Genomic DNA, 18,333 nt, shown 5'->3' with positions numbered 1-18,333 from the left:
GATTGTCCGGAGCAGCTGCATAAATGCAGAACCAATAATGGTTGGGCTGACTCAACTCATCTGCTATGTCAAATACTTTCTAAATTTAGCAGTTTGGTGTACTTTTGTATCATACATTCCAAACTCTGCTTGGAAGAAAAATATTTAGTTAAACAGCCTTTCACAAAAGGCTGTCTCTGATGATAAACAATATTATGCGTAAATTTCATGGCATACTTCATGACATAGATGTTGAATTGCTCTAAGGGAACTATTTGGAACTCCATTCATTGAATCCAAGATGATTTTGAATTGTAAAATTACAAGTTTTAGGAGAGATGTAAAAAGCAGGATAGCAGTTTTTCATATATTGATCATTTCATTATTCCCATATATAACTAAACAGATTATCAAATTTGGAATACTACCCAGTAGAACATCCATCTTTTAACAAAAATTTCAAATAATATGATTAGAACTCGATAAGAATACAACAAATAGGAGTATAAATAAGCCTTTCAGTCCTTCAAGCATGCTCCACTGTTCAATATCATGACTGATTACCTATCTCAACTCGACCTGCCCAGACTATCCCTATATTGTTTAATTAATTTCTTTAGTATCCAAAAACAATGTCAACTTCTTCCTAGAACTCAATGACTGACTATTTACATGTCTCTGGGTAGAGAATTCTGAAGATGCCGAACCCTTTGAATGAAGAAATTTCTCATCTCCGTTTAATGGCCTGCTCTTTAATGACTCAGTGACTGCACTAATTCTAAACCTATGCCTTTTGCCCTTCGTCCAAAGCCCTTGATAATTTTAAAAATTTCAATTATATCATCTCATGCTTCTAAATTAAGGATACAGGACTAATTTATTTAACTTCTTCTCACAAGTCAAATGTCTCAGTCCAGGTATCAGTCTATTTAAAAACATTTCCTACCCAAGTGGATAACTTTGCACCTCCCCACCTTATATTCCATAATTATGTTGTTGGACATTTAATCAACATGTAAATATCTTTTCTCAGCATCTGATCACAGCCCAAAAACTTCAGGATTGTCAAGATGGCCCCCTCAATCAGATAACTGACAAAGACTGCAAAATAGCTGAGGCCAAAGTCTGTTCCTTAGGTGTCCCATCAATTACCTCAAAATTACCTTTCTGTTTCTGACCATTTCCCAATGCTCAATCCATGACTATTATCTCAGTTCCCATTTTAACTAATTTATGTTATAACAGATCATATCACACAATAACACAGATTACAGGCTGAGGAGTGAAAGAACCTTCACACATCACCTCTTTAAAAATGCACATCCTGTGCATACAGCACACCTTTTAAGTCAAGATCGTACCACAACTTCTCTTAAGAAAGATTTCCCTCAAACGTATTCCCTGGTTCTTGAAGGAAACAGAACACCAAAATAGATTTTACAACTTGAAGAAAATATTCAGGATTGGCGATGGCATGCTGGTCTGTAATCCAAACACCTGGGTTCAAATCCTTCCATAATAAATGCAGTAGATAGTAGAATTTGAATTCAATGAGGATAACCTAGAAACGAAAGTCTAACTATGATCATTGCAGATTGTCATTAAAAATTGCCAGCTTTGCCTGATTTGGCCGACATGCAGCACCAGGTCCACAGCAATATGGTTGACTCTGAACTGCCCTCTGAAATGGCCAAGCAAGCCACTCAGCTTAAGGTCAACTATGGATGGGCAATAAATGCTGGCTCAGCAAGTGATGCCCATGAATAATTTAAAAACAAATCTAACCCAAAAATAATTAAAATAAAAACATTCACTAAATCTGCAAGTACTAGGAATCAATTTTCCTTTGAGGAAAGCCTCAATTCAGTTCAAAATTCAAATGCCAATTTTATAACATACATTTATAGAATACTTTAAAGTAATGAAATATCTAAAATTACTTCACAGAAGCGCTAAGCAAAATTAGACTCCGGCCCACATAGAGAGATTTAGGCAGATGACCAAAGAGCTTATTTTTGAGAATTGACTTGGAGACAAAAAAAGGGTTCAGAAGGTTGCTCTAGAGTTTGGGACCTTGACAGTTGAAAGTGTAGTCAATATGGTACAGCAATTAAAACCAAGACTGCTTGAGACCAGAACTATTAAAATATACTTTGTAAAGATAATATTTTATTTTTGTATTTTTGATTGCAGGCTGAAATGGGAACAGGACGGTTTTAAAATCAAGGATTGCTGCACTTTTTGAAAGCAAGTTTCCTGATAGTTCTTGCAAGAACTATCTTCACTACTGTTTGTTCAAGCAATGGAGGATGTTTAGTTGCAGATGACCTGGAGCCAAGGAGGTGTATGAAAGGAGATTCAATACTCAACAAGGAACTAATTGGTCTATGGACAAACACCTGCTTCCAATCAACTAGATGATCAACTTCTGTGTAATTGTCTGGAAGATAACATCAGACCTCAAAAAAAGAAGAGCTTACTTTCCTCTGTAATTTAAAAAAGATTTAGAGCTAAACAGAGGCAGCACAGTGGCTCAGCGGTTAGCACTGCAGCCTCACAGCTCCAGGTTCGATTCCCGCCTCAAGTGACTGTCTGTGTGGAGTTTGCACATTCTCACCGTGTCTGCATGGGTTTCCTCTGGCGCTCAGTTTCCTTCCACAATTCAAAGATGTGCAGGTTAAGTGAATTGGCCGTGCTAAATTATCCATTTTAGGTGCATTAGTCAGGGGTAAATATAGGGTTGGGGAATGGTTCTGGTGGGTTACTCTGAGGGTCAGTGTGGACTTGTTGGGCTGAAGGGCCTGTTTCCATACTATGGAGAATCTAATCTAAAGCCTGAAGAAACTTCTTTGTTTCCCTCAGCAATTGCTGTAAGCTATAGCTCTTAACCAGTAGGTTAACAAAAACACAAGTGTTAACCAGTCATCCTGTACCTCCACAAGCAAGTGAAAGTGCCTGGATGTAGAAGAACGAAGAGCAAAAAGCAACAGGACTTGACAAGACAAAAAGAATCTTAGCGAAGTCTGCAGTCAGGGACAATTAAAATGCTTTCCCAGTCTTCCCCCTTGGCAAGGTTAGTGTTTTAACTAGTAGGGTTTTACATTGACTGTTCATAGTCATTTACATGTAGCTAGAATCTATTTACTAGTAATAAATAATAATCATTGTCAAGTACAGAAACCTGTTCTATGCCTCAGTCAATCTGGGTTTAAAACAAAACAGATAAATTGGGCAATTTTGCACCTGTTAAAAGTTGTTAATCGCTACAAAGACTCCAGTAATAGCAGGACTTGACATTCAATGTGCCAGAGTAGAGGGTGTGGTGCTGGAAAAGCACAGGTCAGGCAACATCCACCTCAGTGAAGTATAATAAAATTATGGGAGGACTGTGGGTGTACGGAGTTACAGATAGGACAAACATAGGAAACAGATGCAGGAGTATCTAGTCTTTGATTGTGCTCTACCACTCAACAAGATTATGATTTATCTTACGTGGCAATAACGCAACTCCCTTGCCTGGTGCCATAATTCTAAACTCCCTTTTCAATCAAGTATCTACGTAGTCTTGAATATATTTAATAGTTCCAGCTCTCCATGAATAAGCAGTGGGACAATTCCAAACATTAATGATCGAGGAAAATTTTCCTCTGTGAATTAAGTGGGAAGCTTGTTAGTTTGAAACAGTGTCAGCTAGTTCAAGATTCCCCAATGAGAAGGAAGATCCTCTCCATATCTACCCTGCTAGGCCAACTCGGGATCCTAATTGTTTCAATAAGATCACCTGTCATTCTTTTAAACTCCAATGAGTCTGCCAAACCCACATTACCAAACCCCATAAACTTCAACAGCAAATTTTCTCAACTACCTCCAGTAAAAATCCTCATGTTAACCTCCCAAAATTAGAGTCCTCTAGATGTGGTCTCAGCAAGGCCATTAATAGTTGTAACAAGACTTCCTTACTTTTTTCTCAATTCTCCTCACAAAAAGCACCAACATTCCATTTGTCTACTTGACTTTTTGTTGTTCATATGACATGGCAGTTCACTCAACAGAATCGGACCTGAAAAACCTGAAAGTGAACCAACGTTTCCTGTTAGCTGATATGTCACTCAATATATTGCCCACAACATCAGATGCTCCTGTATAGTAACATTTGAGAAACATCAAATGTCTTCTAGAAGTTTATATATATTACATTTACTGACTGCCCCTTTTCCACTTTGCTTGTTATATCCTTAACTACTCAAAATGTGAGAAATTCTTATTTCCCTTTCATAAAACCATGTTGACACTCCCTGATTTTCTGAACCAGTTCCTCTTAATAATGGATTATAGATAGGCTAAGTAACCTATTATTTCCTGATTTCTCTCTAATTCCTTTCTTGAGGGGAGGTGTTACTCTGACAATTTTACTGGGATATTTTCAGGATTAGGTCATTTTGGAAGATTACAATGAGTGCATCTACTATCTCAAATCAGCCTTTAGCCCCATTAGTTCTCCCAATACATTTTTCTCCAGTGATAAATGATTGTTTTAAAGTTCCTCCCTTCATTTTACCTTTGATTTTATACTAATTTTTGGTTCCCTTGAGAGGATGGACACAAAATATTTGTTCAGTGTCTGACATTGCCTTGTTCTCTATTATTAATTCCCCAGTTAGGAACTAAAGGTTACTTTAGCTACTCTTTTTAGTGTAGAAGCTTTTACTATTAGGTTTCATATTTCTTGCCAGTTTTCAGCACTGCAGATGTACCTAGAAGCCAAGAACTGCAGTAGCTCATGGCAGAACTCTAATTTTTTCAGGGCAATTAGAGATAGACTATAAATGATTGTCTAGCCAGCAATATGCACGTCCAATGAGCAAGAAAAAATGATGCAATATCAATACAAGGTGATTGAGGTTTTTTTCCTTGCCTCATCCATTGGCTTAAAATGAACTTCACCGGTGAGGAATTACATATTTTTCCTTAAAGATGCATCAGAATACTCTGACATTTACAAGAGGTGATAATCCATTTTGCTGCACAAATAATATTCTAAAAGTTAAAATTTAAGAAAACATCATTTCTGTTCTTTTAAAAAAATATAATTAATGGCACTTCACTTGCAAATTCCCACTGAGATTTATCTAGCAATATTACTGTAAATGTCATTGAACGCACAATATTGGCAAAGCTACTAATTTAAAATAATACTCTCCAAACACAAGTCTTGGCAGATGATGGAAAATAAATATGATGCACCAGCTTGAGAAAACACTTGAATTAAATTAATAAAATCAAATCTGAAACCAGATTCTCATTCAAAATGCACAGAGAACGAAGTGCAGTGTATTGTTGCAGCAATCTGCAAATAGAAAACAGTAGATGCTTGCAGCAAATGCATAACAGCAAAACGGTTTATTATTACTTGCCAATTCATAAAATTTGCCTGTAAATACCAGAGTAGAAAGATAGGAGAGAGAGTTGCCAAGTTTGAACATTAATTGGCTTGTGTTCATATGTAGCAAGACGAAGACATCATTCAGACTTTGATAAATAAGTAACATTCACACGACATGTCCAATGGGACAGTCTTACCATCTCCCATTGACATTTAATGGCATTATGATCACGGATTCTCTGCAGCTTCCTGGCTATACCATTGACCAAAAATTGTACAGGCAAGGAACCTACAATATGTAATTCATAACCTGTCTTCCTAGTCAGCCCACAATCTATTTATGAGATAGAAGTCAGAATGTGATGGAATACTCTTTGCTTTCTTAGGGGAGTTTGATGCAATACAGTGCTCAAGATGCTCAATGCAATCAAAGGCAAATTTAAATGATTATGTACTCATCTAACATCTTAAACATGCACTTCCTTTATTGCTAAAGCACACAGTCTAGTGTACCCGGTATAAGATGTATTTTGGAAGTTTACCAAACTTCTTTCAAAATGACCCAACTAATACCTCTACCAACTAGAAGGGCATGGAAGCAGAGGCATAATTTGCAAGTTCTCCCCCAAGCCCCACTGGCTTGTAACAGTGTTGCTATTTCTCATTGGATCAAGATCCTGGAATTCCCACCCAGTTTGTGGATGCTCCAGCATCAGATTGATTACAGTAGCTCAAGATGACACAGGCACCTTCCCATGGGAAATTAGAGTTGAGCAACCAATGTAGACCTCAGCAGTGTGGCCTGGAAGTTTTTTTTTAAAACTGGAAATTGCACACTACCTTGAGTGATATTACTTTCAGATAATTTTTTGTCCAATATTTCTGTACCTCCAATGCACCTTTTTAAAAAAGATTGTTAGCCCATATTCAACAGATTCTGACACAGACCCCAAATTCCAAAATGGTTTTTACTCAATTACATATGCAAGGAAACCTTTTCTCCAGGGAGAAGAGATATTCTCTAAGAATAGCTTGACAATTGAACAAGTTGACATTCATTCATAAAATGATCACTAATTTGGAAAAAAAAAATCTGGAATTACCAATCAGCAGTGGAGCTAAAATGGATGCCAATGATCTTGTTCGAAATAGCAGCCTTCTGATGCTAGAAATTGAAGGCATATTGGCAAGGCACAATCCTAATGACACCATACTACTTTCACCTCCTGTGCTGAAGGTATACCACTTGAGGTCAAACTTTAGAACTGTTTTTAAATACTTAACTATGATTATTTCTCATTCTTCCCATTAATAAGTCACCCTGACACTTTTCACCACTTGCTGCACTCCCAACTTCGTACAGCAACATTTTTCACCTTTGCTGCCCTCTGACAAAAATGTGTTCAACCCTTCCTTTCAGCTCTTGCACTACTTATCCCTTTCCAAACTCTGTTCAACAATCTTGCCACTCCTGATACTGTTCGTAGCTCCAACACCTTTGGCACTTCTCACCTACTGTCACACTTAACACCAGATGATTCGCACCACCCTTGGAGTGAAAAGGTTTTTCCTCAAGCCCCCCGCTTTTCAACTGAAAATTATGCCCCTTGTTAATGACCCTTTAATTAAGGGACACAGCTATTTTCCAACAACCCAGTCTTACACACCTCAATCAGGTCCCTCTCAGCCATCTCTGCTTATCCAACCTCTCATCCCAGGCAACATTCAAGTGAATCTCACCCCAGCTACTGCGATAACATTCTTCCTATAGTACAGTGACCTGGACTGCATGCAATACTCCAGTTGCAGTCTAACCACCGCAACACAACATAAAACCCCTCCCCTGTTCTTATAATCTTTGCCAAGACTGATAAAGCCAAGTGTCTTGTATGCCTTCTTAACCAGGCAAAAGTGAGGACTGCAGATGCTGGAGATCAGAGTCTAGATTAGAGTGGTGCTGGAAAAGCACAGCAGGTCAGGCAGCATCCAAGGAGCAGGAAAATAGGTGTTTCAGGCAAAAACCATTCCTAACCACCCTGTCTTGCTGCCTTCCCAGTTGTTGATGACAAACGCCAACCATCTGCGAACAACTAAGATAGTCTCTCAGGTAACTGAGCAGGGTGTGAATAGGATGGTCAGAAGCCTTCGGACCTCTGGAAAAGGAAGGTGATGTCTTTGTCTTTGCACTAAAAGAAAACACCAAAAGCCCAAAGAAAATTGGCTTATTTTCCCATCACTAGTTGCTCTAAGCTCTTGCTTTTAAACAATAAGTCAGATACTTTATACATTGTGAAACATATGACAAGACATAGGAGCAAAATTAGGTCATTCAACCCAGTGAATCTGCTCTACCATTAGATCAGAGCCGAAATGTTTCACAACCCCATTGTCCTGCCTTTTCCTTGTAAGCTTTAATTCCCATACGAATCAAGAGCCTATCTTTATCTTTCTACAAAGAATGACTATGCCTCCACAGCATTCTGTGGCAATGAGTTCCACAGATTCACCACTCTGGCTGAAGAAATTCCTCCTCATCTCAGTTCTAAAGGGTTATCCTTTCACTCGGACGCTGTGACCTTGCCAGTCTAACTCTAACACTCTAAGCTTATTTAGCAGACTCATCTGTGGCTTGTCAAAGGCCTTCTGAAAATTCAAATTTATCATGTTCACCGGTTCTTTGAATTCTTTGAGGAGATAGCAATCAAGTTACGCAATCAATCAGGTTTGTCAAGCATCATCTCCCTTCGATAAAGACATGCTTATTCTGCCCTTTTTTTACCATGCACTTTTCAAGTACTCTGCAATCTCATCCTTAATAATGGAATCTATGTACTTGCAAGAAGTGGTTATTTTTGTTAAGTACAGAAACCTGAACCATGCTGTCAACCTGGGTCTAAACAATGGGTAAATTGGGCAATTTAGCACACTTTGATAAAGTCTTAAACTTTCATGACTCCAGGGAGGCACAAAATAGTAAACTATTTGAGTGCAAAGTTGCTAGGCTAGTTTTATAATGTTGTAATATCTAACATTATTGCAAAATGAACCATTTGGATTTTAAAAAATAATTTTCTCTGGTAAATTTCACAAGTAACAATGTAGTAATGGCTTAAAAGTATGGTTTTGGAATAAATATTTCAGTCATCAGAGAACACTCCAGCTCTGAAGGTAGCGAGCACTTATTTTAATATTTCATCCAGTCAGTACAAAGTCTTAAGAACCACAATACAATTGTCAACACAGACTTTCATGCTCAAGACTCTGACATGGAGACTGAACAGAGAACATTTGTGTCATTTACATAAATGATTTGGATGCGAGCATAAGAGGTACAGTTAGTAAGTTTGCAGATAACACGAAAATTGAGGTGTAGTGGACAGTGAAGAGGATTACCTCAGATTACAACAGGATCTGGACTAGATGGGCCAATAGGCTGAGAAATGGCAGATGGAGTTTAGTTCAGATAAATGCAAAGTGCTGCATTTTGGGAAAGCAAATCTTAGCAGGACTTATACACCTTAATGGTAAGGTCCTGGGGAGTGTTGCTGAACAAAGAAACCTTGGAGTGCAAGTTCATAGCTCCTTGAAAGTGGAGTCGCAGGTAGATAGGATAGTGAAGGAGGCATTTGGTATGCTTTCCTTTATTGGTCAGAGTATCGAGTACAGGAATTGGGAGGTCATGTTGCGGCTGTACAGGACATTGGTTAGGCCACTGTTGGAATATTGCATGCAATTTTGGTCTCCTTCCTATCGGAAAGATGTTGTGAAACTTGAAAGGGTTCAGAAAAGATTTACAAGGATGCTGCCAGGGTTGGAGGATTTGAGCTATAGGGAGAGGCTGAACAGGCTGGGGCTGTTTTCCCTGGAGCGTCAGAGGCTGAGAGAGGTGAGCTTATAGAGGTTTACAAAATTGAGGAGCATGGATAGGGTAAATAGACAAAGTCTTTTCCCTGGGGTCGGGGAGTCCAGAACTAGAGGGCATAGGTTTAGGGTGAGGGGAGAAAGATATAAAATAGACCTAAGGGGCAACTCTTTCGTGCAGAGGGTGGTACATGTATGGAATGAGCTGCCAGAGGATGTGGTGGAGGCTAGTACAATTGCAACATTTAAGAGGCATTTAGATGGGTATATGAATAGGAAGAGTTTGGAGGGATATGGGCTGGGTGCTGGCAGGAGAGACCAGATTGGGTTGGGATATCTGGTCAGCGTGGACAGGTTGGACAGAAGGGTCTGTTTCCATGCTGTACATCTCTATGACTATGATTCAGACAACAGTGCCACAACTGAGCCATGGTGATATCTGATTTTGGAGTAAAGAATATTTTCAATACTTTCGATTATTTCACCTCAATTCTCATTTAAATATTCCAATTCCAACTGGAATATGCATGGTGATTCCTCGATCCATTATTTCTGCTGATAATGTATCAGGAATTCTATTTATGCACCAAGAATATTATTCATTTTTCCAGGAAAGTACTTTTCAAAGCTTCACAAGAGCTTAACACTTCGCAACAGACTACGCATACAATTTACCACCTGAAGTTGGCCCAAATGCATTTGAATGCAATATGGCCATTCAATAATTATAGCAGGAAAGTATTCTGCAAAATATTTATGATAAAGCTAGCACAACATGGTGAAATGGTTTAATGACCACCATCCAAAGACTTGGATCCAGGATGATTTCCACCCCAAATGAAAGCCATGTTTAGAAAACATTCCATCAATCTACAGCTGTTGGAAATTCAATTTTGTCAAGGAATCCAGCGGACAGTGTGAATTCATCAAATTCAATCTTTTATTTCTCAGACCACTGAACAGTAAGAGGTTTTTCTTTTACCCATTTTATAACATTGCTGTAAAGCCTTTGCTGTTTTGTGTCGTCTCTGTTTCGGTTTTGGGAGTATGGAGATTCAGTTCTAATTCTGTAATAAACCTTAAAATGTTAGCCAGTTTTGCTACTTGCTTTTCGGGATCAGTGTTGCTTCATAACAGATTTTTTTTAATATATTAAAGCAGTCTGGGGTAAGACTTGCTCTGGATAGTGGTGCAAAAGGGAAGCGTTTGGGCATTTTGTTGATTGAATCAAAACATTTACACTAATGGTGCAACTCATGGAGTAGGGGAAAATATGATTACCTAAAACATTCTACCCAGTTATAACATACCCTACATAAATTCCTATTCATCCAAATTGCTGCACCAACATCCTTTTCTCACATCAAATCCTGTTCTTTGTTGACTTCTGTTGACTGCAACTATCAAGGTCAAAATCCTTGCATGCAGAGATTGTTCTTTTCTCCTGCTATTCTGTTACACATTTTTGAACAGAGACATGACTGTTAGTAGCAGCTACAGGAATGACAACAATGGTTATTCAGATGAATTGGATTTCACCCTTGCTCATTTTAGAGGCCGAGAAACAATTTAATGGAGGCATTCTCAAAATCATAAAGGGCTTCGATCAGTGCTCAAGACATATGGGTGCATTCATCCCCTAAAAGCCCCAAAATGCCTAGGAAAAACTAATTGGAGTGTGACCAGAGTAAGGCTGTCCCTGTACTTCACAGAAACCAAATCAGTGAGGAGCTGCTGTTCCCTTCAGATACTGTCTCTCTCTGGCTCCTCCAATCACAGATCCCTTCTTTGCTGCTTACTGATCAAAGGGCAGAATCTATGAATGTAGGAGAGGCAAGGCCAGGAGGGAGGGATCCTGCAATTGTAGGAGTTAAGGCTAGTCCTGCACCCATCATGCAGGAGGCTTTCAGCTACACTTATCAATTGTTGGACATCCTTTTGGAGGTTAAGAGGAGGAATCAAAAAATGAAAAACAACAGCAAAAAGTTTTAGCCTTCACGGGGATGTTGAGCAAGGTGAGTGTCTATTGCGGCATGCCCTGATTTCTACTGAAACTATAAAATGGATATGGGCCCCAAACCTTGGCTGGAACAGTGCAATTAATCCAAATCTACTGGAGCAGGAGGAAAGATGTTATTTTGGAAGAAAAGATAACTTATCTACATTGGAGTCGTCTAGGTATTCTGGAGTGCCTTGTAGAGATCAGTGATTCTATAGAATTTTTTCATACCAAAATTCAAGTGTACGAAGTCCATAATAATAAATATTATTTTTGAGCTGCAAAATGGGATTGGGTCAAATGGCAGTGGACCTGCTAAGATGGATGGGTGTAAGGTGGAGAAGTGGAAGGGAAAAAAAAGTGGAGTGGGAGGGTACTGGAAGATGGGCATTAGAGCTTATGGTGGTAAGGAAGAAGGGAGGAAATAGGAAGTGAATGTGATGCTTGCATGGCTGTGGTCAACAAGAAAATTGAGAAAAAAAATGAAATTCTTTCAAAACAATTCATAGAAACCCATTAATTTTGGAAGCAGGCCATTTGGTCCATTGAACCTATACTGACCCTCTAAAGAGCATCTGCCCAGACCCACCCCATCCCTGCATTTCCCCATAGCTAATCTACAGCCTGCACACTCCTGAACACTACAGGACAATCTAGCATGGCTGATCCACCTAACCTGCACATCTTTGGATTTTCATATTAGCTGTCACATTTACAATTTGGAAACTCTTGTATTAGGAGAAAGTGAGGACTGCCCTAATTCATCTACTAACTTTGAATCAGTTAACAAAAATGGTCAGTTTAGGCTCATGAGCCTCGATTAAAAAAGTTTGGGAATCTATTTATTAAAATAAACAAAAATGGCTTATTTACAGTTTCAAGTTAAATGATTTATTATGAATCTAAAAGGTACAAATGTTTGTTTCTAAAGAAGAAAGCCCCAAACAAAAATACAGAAGGCAATGCTATTAAATGATAACATCTAATAAATGACTAATTAACGAAAAATAAACCCCTGAAAAAAACCCAAAAAGTATTAAAAGTATACCTTAAAGAGTATTGAAAAAAAAATTCTGATCCCAAGTTTACATAGAATAAAGAGAAAGCCAAGTGTTGATTAACCAGAGGGCACAGACAAGATACTTAGCAATAGAACAAGAACAACTTGAGGTAAAAAAAATTTCTTGAAAAGGTAGCATGTGGCTCACATTTGTTGCTCCACCTGATAGGCTGGTGGACAGATTAGATAGTAGCTTTCAAAAAGGAAATGGACTAAATATTTGAAGAAAGAAGTTTGAGATGCTAAATTTGAGAGGGTGCGGGAAGGATTTACAAAGATGTTGCAGGTTTGAGTTCAAGGGAGAGGCCGAATAGGCTATGACATTTCTTCACTGAAACGTCAGAGGTTGAGCGGTGATCTTCGAGGTTTAAAATCATGAGGGCCAAGGTCTTTTTCCTAGGATGGAGGTGTCCATAACTAGATGGCACAGGTTTAAGGTGAGGGGGAAAAGAAGCAAAAAAGGACCTGAGGGATAACCTTTTCATGCATAGGGTAGTACGTGAATGGAATGAGTTGCCAGAAGTAGTGGTGGAGGTGGGTACAATTACAAAATTTGGAAGGAATCTCCAAGAGTATATGAATAGGAAGGATTTAGAAGGATATGGGCTAAATACTGGCAAATGGATTAGGTCAGATTGGGATTCTTGGTCAGTGCAGACAAGTTGGACTGAAGGGTCTATTTCCATGTCGTTATAACTGATTCCATGGAGAAATATTGGTGGTTTGGAATTAACTAGCTCACTCTCCACAAGAAATAATAAAAAAACACTAAGGGCAAGAGAAACCCAGCAGGTCTGGCAGTATCTCTGCAGAAAGAAACAATAACTAATGTTTCCAGTCTGATAGGATTCTCCTTTGGTTTTCGGTTCAATAATCTTGATCATTTGCTTCCCTTCACTGTAAGAACTAGGGTCTCAATTACATTGGATGCCTTAAAGATAATATAATTTAAACCCCATATTGAGATAGGAAGCAATTTTCTCTCATCATTTTCTTTTAACAAATTGCAGTTTTCACTGTTTGTTTAATAAATGTGAAAGTGCTAAGGAATGCTATGGAAATAATCAGGAAACAGACAATTATACTTTAAAGGAGATTAATCAAAAGCAATAAGCTAAATAATTAAGTGTCAGGGGTGAGAAAAAAAAAAGCTGAGATAAAAATCAGTCAAAAACCATTAATAATGATTCATTTCATAGAAGAATGATTATTAATTTGTACTGTGTTTAAAGGAGTAGTAATAAAAATGTACAAGGATTAAGCATACTAACTAGTAACAGAAGATGCTTGTGTGTGGAGTTTACAGTGTAAAATAATAATGTGGATAAGATACAAAAGGGAATTGGATACCATGTGCTAGTTGAAAGGGACCACGTATTTGTCCTGTTAGGACTATAAACTAGGATGAAAGTTGACAGTTGTTATATAATTAAAATACCTGAAGAGTTTCACAACTTGGGAACATGGATGTAGGTTTGCTCATCACCCTACTCGGTAACATCTTCAGTGGACCTCAGGCGAAGAACTGTACATGATGCCTGCTTTCTATTTATAAGTTTGGGTTTCTTTGGGTTGGTCATGTCATTTCCTGTGATGTCATTTCCTGTTCTTTTTCTCAGGGGAGGTGGTAGATGGGGTCTAACTTGATGTGTTTGTTGATAGAATTCCAGTTGGAATGCCATACTTCTGCAAATTTGAGTGTCTCTGTTTGGCTTGTCCTAAGATGGATGTGTTGTCCCAGTTGAAGTGGTGTCCTCCTTCCTTAGCTCAAAGTTTGGGAGAAGATTTGTAGCTCGGGTGCTCGTTGTTGTGGTTCTGTTCGCCGAGCTGGGAATTTGTCTTGCAAACGTTTCGTCCCCTGTCTAGGTGACATCCTCAGTGCTTGGGAGCCTCCTGTGAAGCGCTTCTGTTATCTTTCCTCCGGCATTTATAGTGGTTGTCTCTGCCGCTTCCAGTTGTCAGTTCGAGCTGTCCACTGCAGTGGCCGGTATATTGGGTCCAGGTCGATGTGCTTATTGATTGAAGCTGTGGATGAGTGCCATGCCTCTAGGAATTCCCTGGCTGTTCGGCTTGCCCTATAATGGTAGTGTTGTCCCAGTCGAATTCATGTTGCTTGTCATCTGCGTGTGTGGCTACGAAGGATAGCTGGTCGTGTCGTTTCGTGGCTAGTTGGTGTTCGTGTATACGGATCGTTAACTGTCTTCCTGTTTGTCCGATGTAGTGTTTTCTGCAGTCCTTGCATGGGATTTTGTACACTACATTAGTTTTGCTCATGTTGGGTGTCGAGTCCTTTGTTCTGGTGAGTTGTTGTCTGAGCGTGGCTGTTGGTTTGTCTGCTGTTATGAGTCCTAGTGGTCGCAGTAGTCTGGCTGTCAGTTCGGAAATGCTCTTGATATATGGTAGTGTGGCTAGTCCTTTGGGTTGCGGCATGTCCTCGTTCCGTTGTCTCTCCCTTAGGCATCTGTTGATGAAATTGCGAGGGTATCCGTTTTTGGCGAATACTTTGTATAGGTGTTCCTCTTCCTTTTTTTGTAGTTCTGGTGTGCTGCAGTGTGTTGTGGCCCTTTTGAATAGTGTCCTGATACAACTTCGTTTGCGTGTGTTGGGGTGGTTGCTTTCATAGTTTAGGACTTGGTCTGTGTGTGTGGCTTTCCTGTAAACCTTTGTGGTGAATTCTCTGTTCGGTGTTCTCTGTACCATCACGTCTAGGAATGGGAGTTGGTTGTCCTTTTCTTCCTCTCTAGTGAATCGGATTCCTGCGAGTGTGGCGTTGATGATCTGGTGTGTGTTCTCTATTTCTGTCTTTTTAATGATTACAAAGGTGTCATCCACGTATCTGACCCAGAGTTTGGGTTGAAGTTGTGGTAAGACTGTTTGTTCTAACCTTTGCATTACTGCTTCTGCTATGAGTACAGAGATGGGTGAGCCCATGGGTGTGCCGTTGATTTGTTCGTATATTTGGTTATTGAATGTGAAGTGTGTTGTGAGGCACAAGTCCAGTAGTTTAAGTATGCTGTCTTTGTTGATAGGTTCAACGTCCTGATGTCTGTTATGTCTGTCCAGCAGGTTGGCTGTTGTTTCTTTGGCTAGTGTTTTGTCGATGGAGGTGAACAGTGCCGTTACATCGAATGAGATCATAGTTTCTTCCTTGTCTATGTGTATATTTCTGATGATGTCCAAGAATTCCTGTGTCAATTGTATAGATTGTCTGGATCCTCTGATCAGGTGTTTCAGTTTCTGCTGTAGTTCTTTGGCCAGTTTGTGTGATGGTGTCCCTGGTAGTGATACTATGGGTCTGAGTGGGATGTCTGGTTTGTGCACTTTGGGTAGTCCATAGAATCTGGGACCCGATACCCAGCATGAGCAAAACCAATGTAGTGTACAAAATCCCATGCAAGGACTGCAGAAAACACTACATCGGACAAACAGGAAGACAGTTAACGATCCATATACACGAACACCAACTAGCCACGAAACGACACGACCAGCTATCCTTAGTAGCCACACACGCAGACGACAAGCAACATGAATTCGACTGGGACAACACTACCATTATAGGGCAAGCCAAACAGAGAACAGCCAGGGAATTCCTAGAGGCATGGTACTCATCCACAGATTCTATCAACAAACACATCGACCTGGACCCAATATACCGGCCACTGCAGTGGACAGCTCGAACTGACAACTGGAAGCGGCAGAGACAGGCCACTATAAATACCGGAGAAAACAGCACAGAAGCGCTTCACAGGAGGCTCCCAAGCACTGAGGATGTCACCTAGACAGGGGACGAAACTTTTGCAAGACAAATTCCCAGCTCCTTCCTTAGCTGTAAGATACTAGTGATAGGGTCATGTTATTTTGTGGCTAGTTAGTGTTCATGTATCCTGGTCTTTTCTGCCTGTTTGTCCAATGTTGTGTTTGTTAGTTTTTGCATGGTATTTTGTAAATGACATTAATTTTGCTTGGTGTCTGTACAGGGTCTTTCAAGTTCATCAGCTGCTGTTTTAGTTTGTTGGTGGGTTTGTGGGCTACCATGACACCAAGGGGTCTGAGTAGTCTGGCAGTCATTTCTGACATGTCTTTGATGTAGGGGACAGTAGCTAGGGTTTGACAAAACACGTCCAGAAACCCTAGCCACTTTGAAACCTAAAAGATCACAAGTGGTACATAACTGGGAAATAGCCTTGATGAGACCAGAAAGGGCAAGTTTTGTGAATATTTTAGAAAAAAAAAGAGAAAAGCGAGGACTGCAGATGCTGGAGACCAGAGTTGAAAAGTGTGGTGCTGGAAAAACAGAGCAGGGCAGGCAGCATCTGAGGAGCAGGAGAATCGACGTTTGGGGCATAAGCCCTTCTTCAGGAATGAGGCTGGTGTGCCAAGCGGGCTAAGGTGGGGGGGGGGGGGGGGTGGAAGCGAGAGAGAATTTGGGAGAAGGGTGCTGGGGATACAACAGGTGGAAGGAGTTGAGGGTGATCGGCCGGAGAGGGGGTGGAGGTGGAGAGGTCGGGATGATGATTGCGGGTCAAGAGGGTGGTGCTGAATCCAGGGGTTGGGACTGAGATAAGGTGGGGGGCAGCGAAGATTGAGGAAGCTGGATTTCTCTAGCTTCCTCATTTCCCCTCCCCCCACCTTATCTCAGTCCCAACCCCCGGATTCAGCACCACCCTCTTGATCTGCAATCTTCTTCCCGACCTCTCCACCTCCACCCCCTCACCTCCTTCCACCTATCGTATCCCCAGCACCCTTCTCCCAAATTCTCTCTCGCTTCCTCCACCCCCCCCCCACCTTTTATTTCAGCCCGCTTGGCACACCAGCCTCTTTCCTGAAGAAGCGCTTATGCCCGAAACGTCGACTCTCCTGCTCCTCGGATGCTGCCTGGCCTGCTGTTTTTCCAGCACCACACTTTTCAACCATAGAAAAAAAATACAAGGTCATCAACTGGAACTAATACAGGACGAAGACAGACGTTGAAAAATGAAAAGGTTAAGGTTTCCACAGTACTCTAAATAATTATTGGGCCTTTGTTTAGATCAAGCATGTTTAAAGTACAAGAAAAATGATAAGGTTGCTGGAATATTTATTATTCTGTAAACCAGATGAAGTAAATCAAAACTAAATTTAAGTCTATGTGAAGCCAGCTCAGGCAGATGGAATGCTTCCTGTGTGATGTGGAAAGTCAGTGACACTTCCAGTGTCCAAGATAACCACATGTGCAGGAAGTTTATCTATGCTGCAGCCACAGCAAACTCCATTTCACATTTGGAGTAGCACTTGGAGTCATTGTACAGCATCTGCAGATTGGCAGGGAAGGATTTGAGTTAGAGTAGCAAAGGGACAGGAGCTTTAATGGGGAGAGACAAGCATAAGGGGAATGAAGACAAAGGAAATCTAGAAAAATGAAAGGCAGAGGTAACAAGGCTGAACACTAAATAGGGCTGGAGTACAAGAAAACAAATGTCAAAAAGACAAGTCACAAGGCACTGCATCTAAATGCAGAATCATTTCAAATAAGGTTGATGAACAGTACAAAATTGTACTAAATAAAAACCGAAAGAACTGTGTTTGTGTTAATCAGAAACAAAAAACAAATTGCTGGAAAAACTCATTCCTGACGAAGGGCTTTTGCTTGAAACGTCGATTTTCCTGCTCCTCGGATGCTGCCTGATCTGTTGTGCTTTGCCAGCACCACTCTGATCTAGACTCTGATCTCCAGCATCTGCAGTCTTCACTTTTGCCCTGCTGGAAAAGCTCAGCTGGTCAGGCAGCATCTGTGAAGAGAAATCAGAGTTAATGTTTTGGGTGTGACGATACTTCCTCAGAACTGTTCTGAGCAAGGGTCACTGGACCAGAAATGTTAACTCTGATTTCTGTCCACAGATGCTGCCAAACCTGCCGAGCTTTTCCAGCAATTGGTTTTTCATTTCTGTAACATAAAAATAGTTCTTTCAGTTTTTATTTAACTTACTGCCACATCTCTTCTAGGCATGCTCACCTTGAAGTTCTGCTTCACTCTTATGGGATTTCTGTTTCAATCGTTTTTTTAACCACCGA

The 18,333-nt window shown here is 40.2% G+C and overlaps 1 protein-coding gene across 7 annotated transcripts in view; it reads right to left on the bottom strand.

Moving 5' to 3' along the window:
• Window positions 1-18,333, bottom strand: part of samd4a (sterile alpha motif domain containing 4A) — a 200,485-nt gene that overhangs the window by 63,410 nt on the left and 118,742 nt on the right. The window lies entirely within an intron of this gene.

This window comes from Chiloscyllium punctatum, chromosome 4 (genome assembly GCF_047496795.1).
Source record: "Chiloscyllium punctatum isolate Juve2018m chromosome 4, sChiPun1.3, whole genome shotgun sequence".
NCBI classification, from domain to species: Eukaryota; Metazoa; Chordata; class Chondrichthyes; order Orectolobiformes; family Hemiscylliidae; genus Chiloscyllium; species Chiloscyllium punctatum.
Note: the sequence above shows the minus strand (reverse complement) of the source record. Positions and strands in the feature narration are given on the sequence as shown.